A 17,776-nucleotide genomic window follows, 5' to 3' on the forward strand; every position below is an offset into this window, starting at 1 on the left:
ATAATAAAACATTGATTTCAATTCAATAATCAACATTTTGATTTCAATATGTTTTGAGTAAAACAATGATATCTGTATGTGTGTATATATATTATATATATATATATATATACATACAGATATATGCAAGTGAAGCATAATAGTTTGGCTTTTTAACTTGGCCAATTTGACCTCAGAATAGCAATATTTTAAAAGATGTGCTTTCAACAGCATTTAGCGTTCTTTTTCAAAAGGTAACATTATTCGGTTGCAGAGTATTTTTGTTTTATGAAGAGAAACTTATGTCTGATATTATTGAAAGGCCTTTTATATTATCATTTTGATTAATTTAAAAGTTCAAATTGATATGCTATTCTTTACATTAAATCACATGTATATTAACATAAAATAATGGAAGGCATCTGGAATTTATATTTGCCCTGTAAAATAGCTGAAAAAAAAAAAGTATGCTTTATTTGCATGTTTTAGTGTCAATTAATAAGATATGTTCTAGAACTTTCTTTTTAGTAATTTTAGCTAAAATAGACACATGTTGCTTTAAATTTAACTTATATGAGTAAACGTGTTGCATGTTTATATTATTACAGTAAAAGACATTTTGTGAATATTTCTATGAACTCGGAACAGCTGTTCTTCATGTTTCAAAAATATTATATTCTCTCCTTCTAAAAAATGACATTTTCAGTAAATTAAAGAATTCAACATAGCAATGGACTTCATTTTGTTACTACAAGGATTTCAAAATTTTATTCATAAGCTTGAATTACAACGTCCAACTAATCTTTTTATTCTTATCTGCACTTACTGTTTGTCAACAGTCTGCTACTGTTTGAAATAATAGATGGTAACTGCATAACTTTGAATTAACAGATAAAGTCTTTCATTGAAACCCTAATATCATGCTTTTTGATTAAGCATAAAACTTCACCAACTGACCTTAATTTTTAAAGCCTTGCTTCCATTAAAATTTTTGATGCTTAATATAATTATGCCTTTGACAAATTTGTTTCAAAAATTAATACTACTTCAGTTTAGCTTAAAATTTAATGCATTTTAATTTTACCTATAATTTTTTACAAACATGATATGTAATAAACCTAAGCTTAATATTTACCATTTAGAAAGTAATACTAAAAAGTATTCTTAGTTATTATAAATTTCGAGATTTGCATGCAAAATTGTGAAATATACATGTGACAAGAGAAAACAAACTTTATGCTCTCTTTATATATATTACAGCATGTTAATTAAGAAGTTTATTGAATTTATAATTTTATTGTGAAACATTTTGAAGCAAATAATATGCTAATTAAAATATAGATGTAAAAATAATTTATTACTTAATTCATAAACTTTACATAAAACCTGAAAAAGAATTAAAAAATAACACAATATAACATTTCGTAAAAATTCGTTTCGTTTGCTTGGAAAAAATGAATGGTTTTTCCCCTCTTTGTAAACCATGTCTCCTAAATAAAGACAAAAAACATTTCTTTTAAAATCATAATCATGCTCTTAAGCTTATAAAAATTATTTTAATAGATGTTTTAAACATGTGCAGATATAACACTTTTAATCATATTTCTTTATAATATCTTAAGTAATTAGGAACAACTTAAATACTTTAAAAAATTGGATTACAGTGAACAGTCTCATTATGACAAGCTACCTCAGTCAATCACTTTTTAAGTTTAGCCAGCATTCCTTATAAAATAACCAATTAGTAAACATAACTTCTCTAAGATGTCCACTATCATTGAAGATCAAAATCTTCAGGAATCATGCATAGCTAGCTTAGAGAAGGTTCATTGTACAAAAACAGCCAATATGCAAATTTTTTCATAAATGAAGCCACCATAGTTATTAAATATAATATACAGTACAGTCAAAAGTCTTTAATCCGGACTCGTCGGGACTTCGGCGATTCCGGATTATAGATCATCAGTTTAAATCTGGTAAGATGGCATGCAGAAATTATAAAACTAAAAATATGAAACCGTAATTTATAAAATAATGAGCAATTATGATCTAAAGGGTATCCAAATTTACCAAAAAAGAAGCCTAATATTTATTTGTTTACTTTATTAAACATTTCTTTTAACGCGCGGATGCATATAAGGCTATGAGTAAAGCATACCTTACTCATAGCCGAAATTAGAAAATTGCAACCAGAAAACTATGTGATTTGTATTCGTGATATTTATAATGACGAGGAATTTGATTTAAATCATATCAAAGACGGAGTACATCGAAATTAAATACTACATTTAGTAAGGAATTATAAGCCGACTAAAATAAAAACATCTGCCCTGAAGATAACGATAGTGTTGACAGATCAACTTCCAGTTCATTGCGCGCCGCGACGTGCCCCCTCCCCCCGCGCAGAGCAGCGTGAAATTGATAAACAGATTTCGGAACGGTTAGATAAACAAAGGATATGCTTTTATCCATTTTTTGTAGCAATTCGTTTTTTGTTTGATGGACATCGAAACATACTTTCGTTTTCTAGATCCTTTGGGAGCTCCAGCATCGGAAATTCTATTTGACATAATCGAAAGTTCAAGCTTACTTTTAGAAAATTGCTCTTACAGTCTGCAAAAAATAATAAGCCGGATCCAATTTGAAGATTAAGGAACAACGCAATTATCAACATTAACTGAAATAGATAATTAGATAATTTTAGCTTATACCGTCCGTTATACATTAAACGCGCACGCGAAAACGTATTCTGCACTTGCGCAGATGCATATGCGCAGTCGTAAATGTCTTGCGCGCACGAGTAAAACGCCTATGCGCATGCGTCGATGCGGCGCATGCGCAGAAAGATTTTAGCTTTGAGGTCCGGATTATAGATCATTCCGGATTACGGGTGTCCGAATTAACGACTTTTGACTGTATACTTATATTCAGAATTCAGAACTTGAATAAATTTCTCAAACTGTTTTAGCATTAGAAAAATATTATATTTATTACCTTAAATTTTTAAAACAATATTACATATTGGTCCAAATGAATCACTGGGACTCGGACAACAATTTCCCCCTAGCTTTCTTTCAGCAACAGGATTCTGAAATTGTTTTAATGATTTAGGTAATGTTTGTCTTCCTTAAGACGCTCACAATAATTTTATCTTCCAAAAATTAAGAGGGAAAAATTAAATGAATAATTTCCAAAGGACACAGTCACAGTAGGAATATAACAAATGAAAAGTAATCATGGATAAACTATTACTATCACAATATTATTTCTTTAAAAGAAACCTCTATTTCAATAAGAATACACATAATTGAAACATCTAATAAGTTATCTCATTTCTTTATAATTTGAATTTCTCTCATTCTCATTGTTGTTGCAACTCCTTAAGCCTCAGATCATACATAAATGATTAGAGAAGGTGAATATGCAGCTGATATGGCAAAATTGCACAGTGAATGGCAGTTGGTATTTGCTTTCACTATCATAGATCATTTTTTGTATTAGGCTGACATTATATTCAACAGTTAGAAGAGAAAGATTCAACAGGGCCTTTAGTGTATAAAAGTTTCCCTTTGTTAGTATGGCGAAAACAATCATTATGTCGATAAATCCATTTTAAAATCTTGGGATATTCATTTTCTAAATGCATTAAAAGGGGGAAAATTATGCAAATATTTTTTTTTTTAATTTTCAGAATCTTGTTCTAAAGCTGGGTGGGGTGGAATATGCAACGCAATACGGTAATTCTGAAGATCATTGCTTGTGGTAGTACAAACTGGGTGGTAATAACTTGCATGCTGTAGAAGACGACACAAATTGCAGTTCCAGATGCATTAAATGCTTTGAGGTCTAGGGAATAGCAGTGGGCAATAATAAGAATGAAATTCAAGGTATAGGGAAGTAGGAATGAAAATTATTATTATCAGATACTGAAATGTTAATGTTACTAAGCATTCTTATTGGAATGTAGGTTTCTTTTATATAATACTGTGATAGTTACCAGTAGTTCATTCATGAATATTTTTGATTGGTTATGGTCTTACTGTATAATCACATCCTTCAAAGTTAAATTGATTGCTTAGTTCCCCCTTGATTTTCGTACTATAATATTAGTAAAAAGAAGGAAAAAAGTCTGTAAGCAAACATAATTCCTCTTTCTCTCTATATACAGAGGCATGTATCTTCGTGTGCAAATAAGCAAAACAAATGCGACTTTTTCTTCTTTAAAAAATTTGTGTTAAGAAGAAATTTTTTAAAGAATTAATTTGTGTTAACCAATCAAAAATATTCATGAATGAACTACTGGTAACTATCATAGTATTATATAAAAGAAACCAACATTCCAATAAGAATGCTTAGTATTAATTCTGTGTGTGAATTAAGTTCATTTTAAAGACTTACGACAAATGAAATATACATGACCAAAATATAAGTTGCAATACTTCAGTTGTAATAATTAATACTAACACAAAACTGAACATCATATTCCCATTCTGCACAGTATAAAAATTATTCTGCAAAAATTACCAACACTTTGCTTATTTGATAACTTTCAAATTCACTCCTTTGTTTGCATTTAGAATTTATAACTTTAATTTTCCACAGAAATTTGTTTTTGATTTAAAAAAATTTCACTGGCATAATTTCATTCACTTCAGCATACATTAATAGATGCAGAAGGTTTTTGTACCTTACATAATTTTAAATATGTAAACTAACGTAATTAATAACAAAATCAAAACATAGATCAGAAAATGCATAAAATTTAATAAATAATTTCTACTAGTGTCACACGAAAAGCTATGAAATTAATCAATAAAATGAGAAAATATATAGAATTAATATTCCACATGTGTGAAATTGGAAGTTTTACGTTAAATACTTTTTTTAAATTAAGTATTTTTATAAATAAGAGAACTAATGTAGTTTACAAATGCACTGAATTTTACTTCCTGTATTAACTTTCAAAGACAGTAAAATTTTCTGCATATTTGCATCATTTGGATTGATAGAATATGGCAAAGTATGCAAAGGCTATCAGACTAAAGGGAAGTATATATTCATGGACGGCTTTGTAAGGAAAAGTAGCTTGCAATTCCATTTATTCGTGTGTGTGTATATACAGGGTTATCCAAATTAAACTTCCCCAACTCAGAGGTCTGTGCAGATTGTTGTATGGGTCATAATGTGATGAAATTTTAAAAACAGACATTTCAGATCATGCGCTCGAGATTTATTACACACACACACACACACACAAAAAAAAAAAAAAAAAAAAAAAAATAGTACAAGAAGTTTGCGATAGGTGGCGCTGTAACACTAGTAATGTGCATATTGCAGCACAGTGATTTTCAGAAATAAAGCTTCTGTGCAACATATCCAAAAGATGAGCCCTACAAAAGTAAAAGACAGGCCTTGCACAGGCAGTTGTTTCCAGCTCGCTGTTGCACAATGGCAACTTTGAAAGACAAATCTCTGTTAGTGAAACTTTTCTACCAGAATGACGAGAACTCCTATGGGATAAGAGCATTCCTTCGGCTGAAGATCTTACACCCAGGACTAATGACACCACGCGCTCTACGAGACATGATGAAGTTCAAAAGAATGGGACAGCTGGGAATTTTACCAGGTAGAGGACGACAGGTTGTGGAATCTGCACGCGTAGAAGACGTTGCTTTGGCGGTCGTGGACCCCACTACACAATCACCACATGATGTTGTCAGTGTGTCAACTGTTTTTTGTGCTGTTGATATGCCCTATATGAGCTTCTCGCGTGCGATGCATCGAATCCTCGGTTATTTGCCTTACAAAATCCATAGTCGTCATCAGCTGTCTGATGGAGATCCTGTAGTTCGGGGAAACATTGCAGTTCCTTGCCAGAATGGAAGTCGATGTTGCTTGGCCGTGGAACATCCTTTAGACGGATGAGGCCCATTTCCACCTGAATGGTCAAGTGAATACGCACAACTGCCGCATTTGGGGAAGTGAAAATCCGCGCTCAATCCATCAAGTGCCCTTGAACCTCCAAAGGTTACTGTATGGTGCGGTTGCACTGCAACATTCGTCATTGGGCCTTATTTTTTTGAAGAGGTGACTCTAACAGGGTTTAAAACCTGCTCTGTCACAGGAAAACGGTATCAGGACATGTTGACAACGTTTGTGATCCCTGGACTGCAACAACGTGGCCGCCTCCAGGATACGATATTTATGCAGGAGGGTGCACCATCCCATATTCTTCGTGGCGTTCAACAGGTGTTACGGGCAACTTTTACCGATGCACATGTGATCAGCGGCTGTTTTCCTACAGCTTGGCCTCCCTGCTCACCTGATCTCACGCCATGCGACTTTTGGTTATGGGAATTCTTAAAGGATCGGGTCTACCTAGAACACCCAGCAACCTTGGCACATCTGAAAGAGGCAATTATTCGACATGTTCGTGGAATTAATGTGGACTTGCTGCGTTCCGCTGTGGAACACACTGCTTTGCGAATGGAAAGAGTTGTGGAGAACCACGGCACACATATAGAACATCTGTAGAATGTCTTTTTGATCTGCAGCGCCACCTATCGTCAACTTCTTGTACTAATTTTTTTTTTGTTTAATAAATCTCGAGCGCATGATCTGAAGTGTCTGTTTTTAAAATTTCATCACATTATGACCCATACAACACTCTGCTCAGCCCTTTGAGTTGGGGAAGTTTAATTTGGATAACCCTGTATATATATTTACAATTGTTAATGCTAAAATCAATGCTTCATTAAAAATAATTATTTTATTTTTAATACTAACATACAGATACAGAATTGTTTTAAATTCCAATAAACAATCATAATTTATTTTTAAGAAAACTTATTTTATGATTTATATGTTATAAATACATGAATAAGAGAAACATTTGTCAAGAAATGTATTAAGCTTGTATTAGCAGATTCATGCTATCCTAGTAACAAGACTATCATACTTCAAAACTGTATTAAAATTGGGGAAAATAAAATCAACATAAATTCTACATTAAATGTTTAAAAACTTCTAAATTATGCAATGGTAGTTATATATACAATATAATAAATTTTGTAATTTATAAAATATTAATGAAATGATATTTTTGGAAATAATGTACAAAATTTTAGTTTTCTTTTATAACCACTTTAACGAATTTTTAGAAAAATATTTTAGGTCATTTCCATCTTTCCCCTGTTGATATTGGTATGTTAAAATATATGGAATAATTAAGTTGCATCTAGTTAGTAAAACAAAACATTACGAAACGTATGATGCGACATATTTTTAATCAATATAGTAATTACTTCATTTTGGAATTATAACATTTTCGTAAGAAATTAATACCATTGAAAAAAATATTATTACACTAAAGAATAAACGAGATTCTCGACCGCGTTGTTCAAGTTTTTGTAATTTTACTTCATAACACACTCGTACATAAACATATTAGACTGAATTATAAACCAAGTATAATTAATTAGGTAATACTAGAAAAAGAATAAACTAAACCTAATAAGCAAAACATATATACATTACATTCAGAATTCTAAATGTTTACATAAACTTTTCTCGCAAGGCCTGCCGTGAAAAAGATATTAAACGTTCGTTGCTCAGACGATTGCAAACGAACGCTAACATGATTAATTTTGTTTTCAACAACCACATTAGTTTCAATTAAATACCACAACAGTGATTAAATTTTGGAATAATTAGTTATAAATAATAATACGGGCAATTTAAGGCGTAATTTATCGGATGCACAATGACAAAATACTACTATTAGATCTGCATTTGGAATAAATATTTTGCACTCTTTCAACTCATTAGACATTACGAACACTGATATTAATTAATCGCAAAGCTTAAACGTTTAAATACTTACTCACTACATATAACAGTGCAAAGTGCATGAGAATAATCTGCATAAAATGAACAAAAAATATTTCAAACAGTAATTGTAAACATTTTCTTACTTACCTGCGCTATACAACCAACATGCATTCAGCCATGTTTTTTCTGCAACTAGCTTTCAAACACTTCTCCTCATTGGCTAATTTCCAGTCAGTCACGTGATTCTTCCGCGCGGCTTCTGAAACATTATCTGTAATGCTACATGCAACAATGTAAAATGCCCAGGGAAAATATATAACTAGCGGGATACAGCCAAAGCAAAATTTCCAAAGTTGTATGTACCGCTGAAAAGCAAATGTGTAGAAAGATTTCAGTATGAATGAAATCAGTTCATTCTTTACAAGCGACAACCCATTCGTAAATAATTTTTTGTTGCCAGACTAGGAAAAAAACTTTTTTGACACTTCAGGTTAATACATATGACTTCAGAATTCACATTGAATGTACAATAAGATTTTCTCAATATCGTTGAAAGAATTAATGTGGCATTCATATATTGTGTCAATTATACTAACTCGAAACAAAAAAGTTGCTTCGAACATCCTGTCCGACTCATGACATCTGATCAGTACTGGCGTTTTTACCAAGCCCGTCCTTCAAGTGAAGAAATGGATATTCACCTACTTAACATTTTTGGAGAACTAAGGAAGAGCAGTACCAATGATGTCCAATATCAACAAATTTTCCTGGAGCATAGAAGCAGTTATTCTAATTAAAAAGCAATTTTTACTGATGGCTCAAAGAATCATGATCATGTCGGGGCTGCTTTTGTTTGTGATAAAGAAATAAAGAGTAGTAAACTTCATAAGGCTGCATCTGTCTTTACTGCGGAAACTTTTGTCATTTTGAATTCCTTAAACTTTATCTCTAGGCAGAATAGCAGAAAGTTCATCATCTACTCTGAGTGCTCTTGAATCAATAAATACAAATACCAGCCACCCTTTGGGCTTAGAAATTTTAAAGGCACACCTCCGTTTGAGAAACGCAGGTTATTATATTGCGTACTGCTGGGTGCCTGGACATGCTGGCATCAAAGGCCGATATCGCAGCAAAATCATCTGATATTACCTCAGGAAATGATGTCCCTTTTACAGACATACGGAATTACATCAAAACAAAGATCTTGTCCAGGTGGCAAGAACTCTGGGAATGCCAAACTCTGAACAAATTAAGGCAGGTAAAACCCAATTTGGAGTATTGGAAGTCGAGAGGGAATCGAAAGGAGGATGTACTACTGACTCGCTTACGAATTGGTCATTGCAGACTGACACATCAGCATCTCTTGAAATGAGATAATGAGCCTATTTGTGGTACTTGCAACGTTCCCGTTTCAGTCAATCACATTTTAATCTGCTGTCCTGCTTTTAGTCAGAAACGTGAATTTTATTTTAACTCTACGAATATTAACAGATAATAAGCCTCGAGGTTTTGTTCCATTAAAAAATCAACCAACCAACCAAAGAAGTTGCCAACAGCAGCTATTTATTGAAAATGCCAACATTAAAGAAAAATTTTCGACATGCAATCGCGTACTTTCTTCTTCGTCAGACCATGGACTTATATAAGTGTTTTAAGTTTAGCAGTTTTATTTCATATTTTGTGAAACTAGTAAATATTTTATTGACAAAAAGTCTACGATTAGAAAGCGAGCAGTGGCAACTCATTTCGAAAAAAAGCCGATTTTTATCTCCAGCGTGGGAGACGGTTGTCACTCGGGAAAATGAGGGCGAAAATTAGCGTTTTTCTGTGTTTTTTTTTTATCAATATCTCCGCTAATTAAAGTCATACGAAGATGCGAATGGTCGAATTGGTTTCCCACGAATTTTTAGGATCCGGGAACACCTCTTTCGAAACTCAACTCCACGCCGTTTCGGAGAAGATAATGCCGCAAACACACACAGACGCGGACAGATTTTAATAGCACAGATTCCCGTATTTCATACATTGCGTAAAAAACAGACATTCTATAAAATGCTCACGTAACGTGAATGGGTGGGAGAACTGGATGCGAATAATAACGTTAACCGCTAAGGTATGTGGTGCGTAGTGAAATTATTTTGTTTATTTCAGCGAAAATTTCTACCGCGATTTAAGCTAATACGCGTTTCGAAATGTTTACCACGTTTATTTCGGTTAAAATTCATATCCAATGTTAATGCTCGATTTATGAGTTTTTCGTCGGTCTCAACAAGGTGTAACTTGGATATATATTAGCTGTCTATGAATACCGACAGTAGGAAGTTGTCTCGCACACATATCAGGAAATTCTTTCCTCTTGAAGGATGTTACGTAAGTATGCTTTGTGTTATTTGGAATGACTCTGCAATACCTTAGGAGATCTCCCGCACGGCTCCTAAGCCGCAAAATCGGATATTACGAAAGCAACATGTTTGTTACGTTTCTTTTCCTGAATGATATTCGGAATATGCACGTGCAGAAATTTTTATTGGTAACAAAACTGCTCTTGAAACTTCTAGGAGCAATTTATTTTTCCACATTTTTAAATCGCGCGTTGCTTTTCGAATATAATTTGAAATTGGACAGTTTTTTGGGTACTTTTCTGTTATCGGGATCGGATTCATAGGCTTAGAACTATTGACGTTGCAGAAAAATTAGATACATAGAAATATTGAGGGCGTAGAAAAGTAGATTGCAGATCCATAATGAAGAGCAAACTGTTAACCGATGCAGATTAAATACTCATTGTTTTAAAATCATGTCGCGGCCTCAAATAACTTGGCGCACTACTTGTGCCTATTTCAAAATGGCTATATTTTTTATAGTTTTGCAATAAGAAGGTCCAGCTAGGCCGAAGCGTAGAAAGCAGGTACAGTTGTCTTCAGAATGAAATCGTAATTCAGACTGAGTTATTTCTGCTAAATAATTATTGGGCGTTTGAGTTTTAGTTCCATTTACACCAGAGGCCGAGCGGTAAAGTCGCTGAACACTGGTAGTTCCGTCCGAGGTTCGAATCGCGCGAACGGGCTGGCTGCATGGGCGTTTTCGCGGTTTTCCCCATGTGTAACGTGTATACGAGCCAGTTTCCCTTAGAAAGTCCTCCACGAAGGCCTCCCTCCCCTTAGGCAGATAGCCCTGGTGTGCTTTGCCATAATTAACTAAACTAACCTCTTTAATATGGATTAAGTATCTAAGCTAAACAACATTGCTACTGATTGTGCTGTCATTACATGTATATGTGTTAAAAATCGGTATAGGGATTAACGACATTGATTGCCGTAGCGATGGGCCCAGGTTCGAATCCCGGAGTAGGCATTGTTGTAACTGCCGTTCCTTCATAGCAGGTAACGGTAGCCACCTATTAGGTGATTCCATAATCAAATGGCCACCACTTTCGGCCCTTGTAGTGGCGCTAATGGCTGTTAAATAAAGCCCCCGACCGTTAAATATATATAATATAAAAGCTGTGGTTGCACTTTGTGTCGCCGGTTACAGTTCAGAACTCTGCTGCGTGGAAGATCAATAGGACGGACGAGAGGATTGTAATTATACAGAACCCTCGTTTTTTCTTCTCACCATCTTTATCGAACGGGGCAAGTGTCGTTGACGTTTATTAGGCACTAGTTCTCTCCCTCCCGTCGATATCACTCGTTTGGAAAACGTAGAGGACTCCCGCTGATTAGCTATCTGCTCGACGAAAGACAACTTGAGAAAGATCCACGATTTTCGAAGCATTGCTTTTCTTTCTCCGCAGAGGAAGATGAACGATTTGCCGCTGGATATCGGTTTTTCAAAGAGGGAATGGGAATAATGCAAAGTGGCATCGTCCATTATCGCAATTTTTCCGGAGGCAAATTCCGATAAATTAGAGCTAGTCTTCGTTTATAATTCTTGAAGGAAAGCATTTGCGTGTGCTGAGTGTACTAAAGTGGTGCTTCGGTATACGTCATTAATTCGTTCCATATCCTTAGACATGTACCAAAACACGCGGAAAATAATTAATGCGTTCTTAGAAAAAATCCCATTATTATAACACAGTTTAACACTCAAATACAAATGAATTGCGTGAAATATATATACTGTACAGAAATGCAGCACCATCCGTAAATGTTTTTTTTTGCTTTCCAAATCGGAAACAGTATAACATGCTCTGACTTTACCCTGGTAATAGATTTCACCTTTTTAGCAGCGCTAGCGGATTTGAAATCGTCTGTCAGAAATGTACTTGGCACATGGTAGGCAATACTCAAGTAAACTGATATGCATTCCATTTTCATACTTTTCATGTACCCTTTTTTTTTTCACCTCCGTGGTTATTCTAACCATTTTCCACGTTGCTTGACTTAACTTTGCTGAAACTGCTACTGAATTTACAAAAAAATTACGCTAGAAAACACCACTTGAAAATTCAGAGTTACTGCAGCAACAGGTGTAATGATGGCCATGTGCAGTCATAGCATTTTCTGGAAGGAGGGAAGCAAAGGTAGTCGCAAGTCATCGAAATTTTCGCATCTAAAAGAGGATGTAAACCGAGGTACCATTATACTTGCTTTTAAAATAAATGTCTATTATCTGAAGTTTAATTAATAGTTTTTATTAACAACGCTTTGTGGTAAATAGAAACTACTATTAAATTTCTAAGCGTGCAAAATAAATTACTATTATTAAGTAAATAAAAAAATACTATTAATTCGAAAGAGTGCAACCTTCAGTAGTAAATTGTGTGCTGCTTGAGTTTATTCGATCAATGCCATTATTTATTAAACGGCCATAGATCGTATACTACATGAATACCTTAATACAATAATCTTGATACGAATGTATATTAATACTAAGGGGGTCCGCCGAGTGTAAAGCCGCTGAATACTGATAGTTCGGTCCGAGGTTCGAATCTCGGGAACAGGCTGGCTGCATGGGCATTTTCGTGGTTTTCCTCATGTGTAACGTATATGCGAACCAGATTCCTTTAGAAAGTGCTCCACGAAGGCATCCTTGCTCATAGGCAGATGGCCCTTTAGGCTTTGCCGTCGCGGGACCTGCAGCAGGGGGTCGCCAAAATTTTAGCAGTTTTGATATTTCTTTTAACTTAATAATTTTATAGTTACCAAATATTTTTACACGATGTATCTGAAAATAAAGATAAGACGATACAAAGAAAAAATAAACCGTTTCGACGCATTCGGATTTGCGCAATGCTTATGGGGTCTTGGGGGTCGCGAAAAAATCTCGGTGATAAAAAGGGGTCGCGACTGAAGAAAAGTTTAAGAAAGTTTCAGTACTTAGTGCGTTTTATTCAAGAGTTACTCGAGAAAATTTTTGAAATTGGAGGCGATATTTGAAACTTCTAATTTTGATTTGTAAGTAGATTGTATTTTTCAAGAATCGCAAAAGGATGGGGAAGACTGAAGCTTTAATTTATTAATAATTTTTCGAATCGCGCAGCGTCAGTTTTTATCAATGGCTGAAGAGAGAAAACCGTTTAACTCTGTTCGTATTTCATGCTCGTTTGCAGGTGAAGAGATCAACTTTCTATTTTTCCTGCGTCTGACGTTAATAACAGCCGTATATCTTTTAGGAAGTTTTGCAAGAAGGCTTCTCTCCCCTTTCGGTAATATAAGTCAGTTCCGTTAGAAAACCCTGCAAGAAGGCATCCCTCCCTTTAGGCAGATAACCCTCGTGTGCTTTGCCATATTGAAATAACCTAAGCTTAGCGCTCATAGCGGGATTTACCTGGTGTGTAACCAGGTACCCTTTCTTTTTTTCTTTCGTCCGAAAATAGAGAGGGGAAGATTACGCATATCATTTAATTTCCGAAGGAAGTGGTTACTGTAAGAAAATAAATGAAAAGGAGTTATCTTCATTTCCATTTCCCTGTAACTTGATTCTCGCTCGTACGTATTGTTGTCTCTGCTACTCCTTAAGTCTCCAATCATCCATAAATAATTACACAAGGCGAATGGGCATCGTCGATTCGGCAAATCGTAGACTGGATGTCAATTAATGTTTGCTTTGCTGTGATGGAATATTTATTGTATTAGGCTGGCAATAAAATTCAAAAGTTAGAAGCGAACGTTTCGACGTGATACTCGCAGATAGTTTACCGAGGGTTTGTCTTTGTTATTAACCGATGACAATCACTACGTGGACGAATCCATTTTAAAATTTACCGGAGCTGCTCTCAGTTGGGGGAGGGGGTACAATGCGCTGGAAAATGCGGTAATCGTACAAAAGGCCCAACTGAACGATAATCCTAATCTTCGTGTAAATATAACTCTGGTCGAAGAATGCAAAAGATTTACACCTTGGCGTAAAATTTCTCGTGTGCGAAGAGAGACGAGATGCATAACTTTTCCCATTTGTTAGAACTGTTTCTAAAAGTCAGCACCCCCGTGAAACTTAATTGCCCCGAACAGCCCTGCCGAATAAAGTTTTGACAGTGTTACTACACAATAATAAATACTGGGTCTACCAACGTTATGGTGGAAACGCCTCAGCGGCCCAATTTTCCTCCTGTCTTCCACCTCTCCCTCTCGACGGTCGTGCGTTTGCGTGTCTGTCTGGGCCGGAAACGACTCGACGCTCCTTTCCCTCTCAGCAGCTGTTCCAATGGCGGAAGCTCCGATATTACTCATTTCTGCTTAAAAGAGGATAGTTCTGTTCTCTTTATGCGTCTCATCTGCGAATTTCTAGCTCTCCACGTGCTGAAACATCAGTCTTGATGTTAAGTAATCAACGCACGGACACGTTTGCTGCGTCAATAATTTCTACACTAGAACGTCTTATTTCCGTGGCCAAGCTGATTATTCAGAGAATGATTTTTCACTGTAGCGGGAGCAAGAAAAATGGTAATGCGACGTTACTATAATATTGCTGCGTGCGTACAGGTTCGTGGTGGATTGAATGTACACAGAACCGATGATATTTTAATAAAATTTATTTTGCGAGAAATACTGTTTAGGAACTTTTCACAAACACTCCTGAAAAAGTTACACAAGACAATGCATAGCGCATCTTAACATTGCGAGTTAGATTCTGAACAAAAACTGAGAACTGAACTCTCCAGACTTGTATAGTTCGTCCGAGCCGCCGAGAAATCTCTAGTACCTTTCGTTTCTCCAAATTACTGGAAGGCATATATGGTTTAAAGTTACGTACATGGATAATATGGAGACAAAATGAGCCACCAAAGGCCAGTTTGTGAGATCTTGCCAATTTAGTGAGGTGGCTATTTACCTTAATGTTAAATCGGCTTGCCCGGCGATCTTGCTCTTTAGGGCAGAGGTTCGTTTGTTCGGATTTTTCGTATTGCATTATAGAAAAGGTATTACAAGTACTGCAATTTCAAATATATATTTCATATATACAAAGTCCGTATGCTGACTGGATTTCAGAAAGATTTAATGTATGATATACAACACCATGTCCACAAAAGTTCCTTCCCCGGCTTGCTTTTCGGGGTAGACATAACTACAGAAATGTTTCGAATGACGCAAAGATTCATGTTTTTTTCTTTTTTAATTTAAAAATAAAACCAATTTTTTAAAAATTTTGAAAGTTAACAGTACAAAGAAAAATCAACGAGGTAGATTTATACGGGTTAGTAATATAATCAAACTTTTATTGAAGTTTAAGTATTCACGAATGTTTACCATACTTTTCGTTGTTTAATTCATAAAACACGTTAGAAAATAAACTAAAATCTAAATAAATTTTTATACATTATTTAAAATTTTGGAAAGGGCATGATCTTCTGGCAGTGGTGAAAGAGGTGTATGCCCAATGGCAGATTGTGAACAATTACAATGTAACACAGTCTATTAATCAGTAAAAAGCCAGATGTGGTGGTCTCTTTATTATGAAGGCACCTAATTGGTGGGCCACCATCGCCTCCTATGAAGGGATGAACAGTTACAACCATGCCATCTTCGGGATTCGAACACAGGCCCTTCGGTATCGCAGTCAGGCTTCCCTAACCACTATACTATCGAGGTGGCACGATTAGAAACATTGGCGCATGGTTTAGTAGCGCTCGTGGCATGGTGGAGCTTTTATTATAAACTCGTTTGTCAATTAAACGTGTTGAACTATACTTGCGACGTAGATCGGAGTGTTAACAGAGGAAATGTTTGTACCATTCTCCCAAGCAAGCGACGAAAAAGCTCCATGTTCAGAAAATTAATTTTTGCCGAACGAGTCTTCTCGGCGTAAATGATACCGAGTTGCATAATTTGCACCCATTAAGGCGTTCCTAAACTCTGACGCTTTGCCGAACGGGCACCAGCGAAGTAAATTCATTTGCACTTTTGCAAATCTCATTTAAAACAGCCGAGATGAGAACGTTTAAAAGTAATTTTACTCTAATGATAATCTCTTCTTATCTCACGCAGATTAAACTCAAGTCATTAATTCTCAACTGCAACCGCGCCCGCTGTAATAGCCGCGCTCAGTTACCATCCTCATTTTGTTTAATAACCTCACTTGATCCTCTTCGCAGTTTTTTTATTGGGAGGGGGGAGAAAAATGTTTTTGAAAGTCGATCCTGGTTTGTTGGAATTGTATCGATTCACCTGACAAACGGTGCTATTAATGGTAACTTCGCGTGCTGCAGCCTGCACCAGCGCTACAGGATGGTGCGTGTTATTGGGCAATGTAAACAGCAGAGAACGTTGAAAACGGCACGAATTTCAGCATGTAAAATGTTGACAAATGCATATTTCGGATGCCGTGGGATTGCGATATCTATCCTTCCTCTTAACAGCACCACACGCACTAGTGACACAGTTTGGCAATCCAACATAGTTCTCGATAGGTAAAGCTTGCCCCTCCCCCCCCCGCTTAGTTTTCTGAAAAATTGTGATTTTTTTATACCAGCATTTAATACACGAAACATTTCGATGCTCATTAAATGCCTGCATTTGCTGGAAAATGAGCTTCTGCAAATTGAAATGGATTTTTAGCCCAAAGACTATTAATTTTGTTTTAGCATTTTGCGTCGAGTCACTATAAACGGCGAATCACTTCAAATTGTTGTCACCAAATATTATCGCCCTATATTATTACATTTAAAGAAATTAAATAATGGAAATTCTGAATAAATGTTTCTCGCATTGTGAATAAAACAACGGTACCTACAGCGATCAAATTTTGGACAACGTAGTCCTCAACCTGGAATCTCAAATCTGCCTCATTACCAATTTCATATTTTGTAAAACTTGAATGAATTTTTCATCAACAAACTCAACGATTTCATGGCAACACTGTTCGGAAGGGGGGGTTAATCTTCAGAACGCGAGACTGTATAACGGAAATTCTAAATATATTCTCTATTCAAATACTGTTTTTTGATATTGCTGTTGAATTGAATTTTAATGGTTTAAGTGCGAAGAACATGATATTTAATAAATAAAGGTAACAGACAAAACGTTAAACGTCCCTTTCGCCTTAATGCAAAATCTGAAAGCTTTCAGATTTTTCTTTCTAACTTTTAATTTTACATCGACATGTTTGTTCTCTTTCAAAGAGGGATGCTCTCCGAGTATACGATCAGGGATTTCATCATTGGTCAAATAATTTAAGGAACGTTTATTCGATGCTTAAACAAAAATACTTATTTTTTGTGTGTAAATTATCAATTCCTTTACTTCTTACTATAGCTTTAACCTGAACCACGTTTCGATGCTGATTAATTCTATAGAATTAGAGAAATATATAGGTATTATCTTCATCAGTCAATCCAGTTTTTTTCTTATTAATTTTCAACTGTGAAAAAAAATCTGTTCAGATATAAACGCATTCCCAAACAAAATGATTATTATTAGTGCAAAAATTCGTAAATGTTTTTATATTCTGATTAATGCAAAGAAAAGTTAATCAAATCTGTATCTTCAAATCTTTAAGATTTATCACATTGTAAATTAATTAGCTCCAT

The 17,776-nt window shown here is 35.1% G+C and overlaps 1 protein-coding gene and 1 long non-coding RNA gene across 3 annotated transcripts in view; one reads left to right on the forward strand and one right to left on the reverse strand.

The window, feature by feature from the left end:
- The window catches only part of LOC118202694 (uncharacterized), a 190,381-nt gene that overhangs the window by 96,623 nt on the left and 75,982 nt on the right, over positions 1-17,776 (forward strand). The gene's annotated exons all lie outside the window — the stretch shown is intronic.
- Positions 1,318-9,689, reverse strand: LOC146996117 (uncharacterized). The gene is made up of 2 exons (XR_015041862.1): positions 7,957-9,689; positions 1,318-1,469 (listed from the first exon to the last, which is right to left on the reverse strand). It is a non-coding gene; the product is annotated as an uncharacterized LOC146996117 (long non-coding RNA).

Source organism: Stegodyphus dumicola, chromosome 7, assembly GCF_044657685.1.
Source record: "Stegodyphus dumicola isolate Sdum_Otavi_A_Nest chromosome 7, ASM4465768v1".
Lineage (NCBI taxonomy): Eukaryota > Metazoa > Arthropoda > Arachnida > Araneae > Eresidae > Stegodyphus > Stegodyphus dumicola.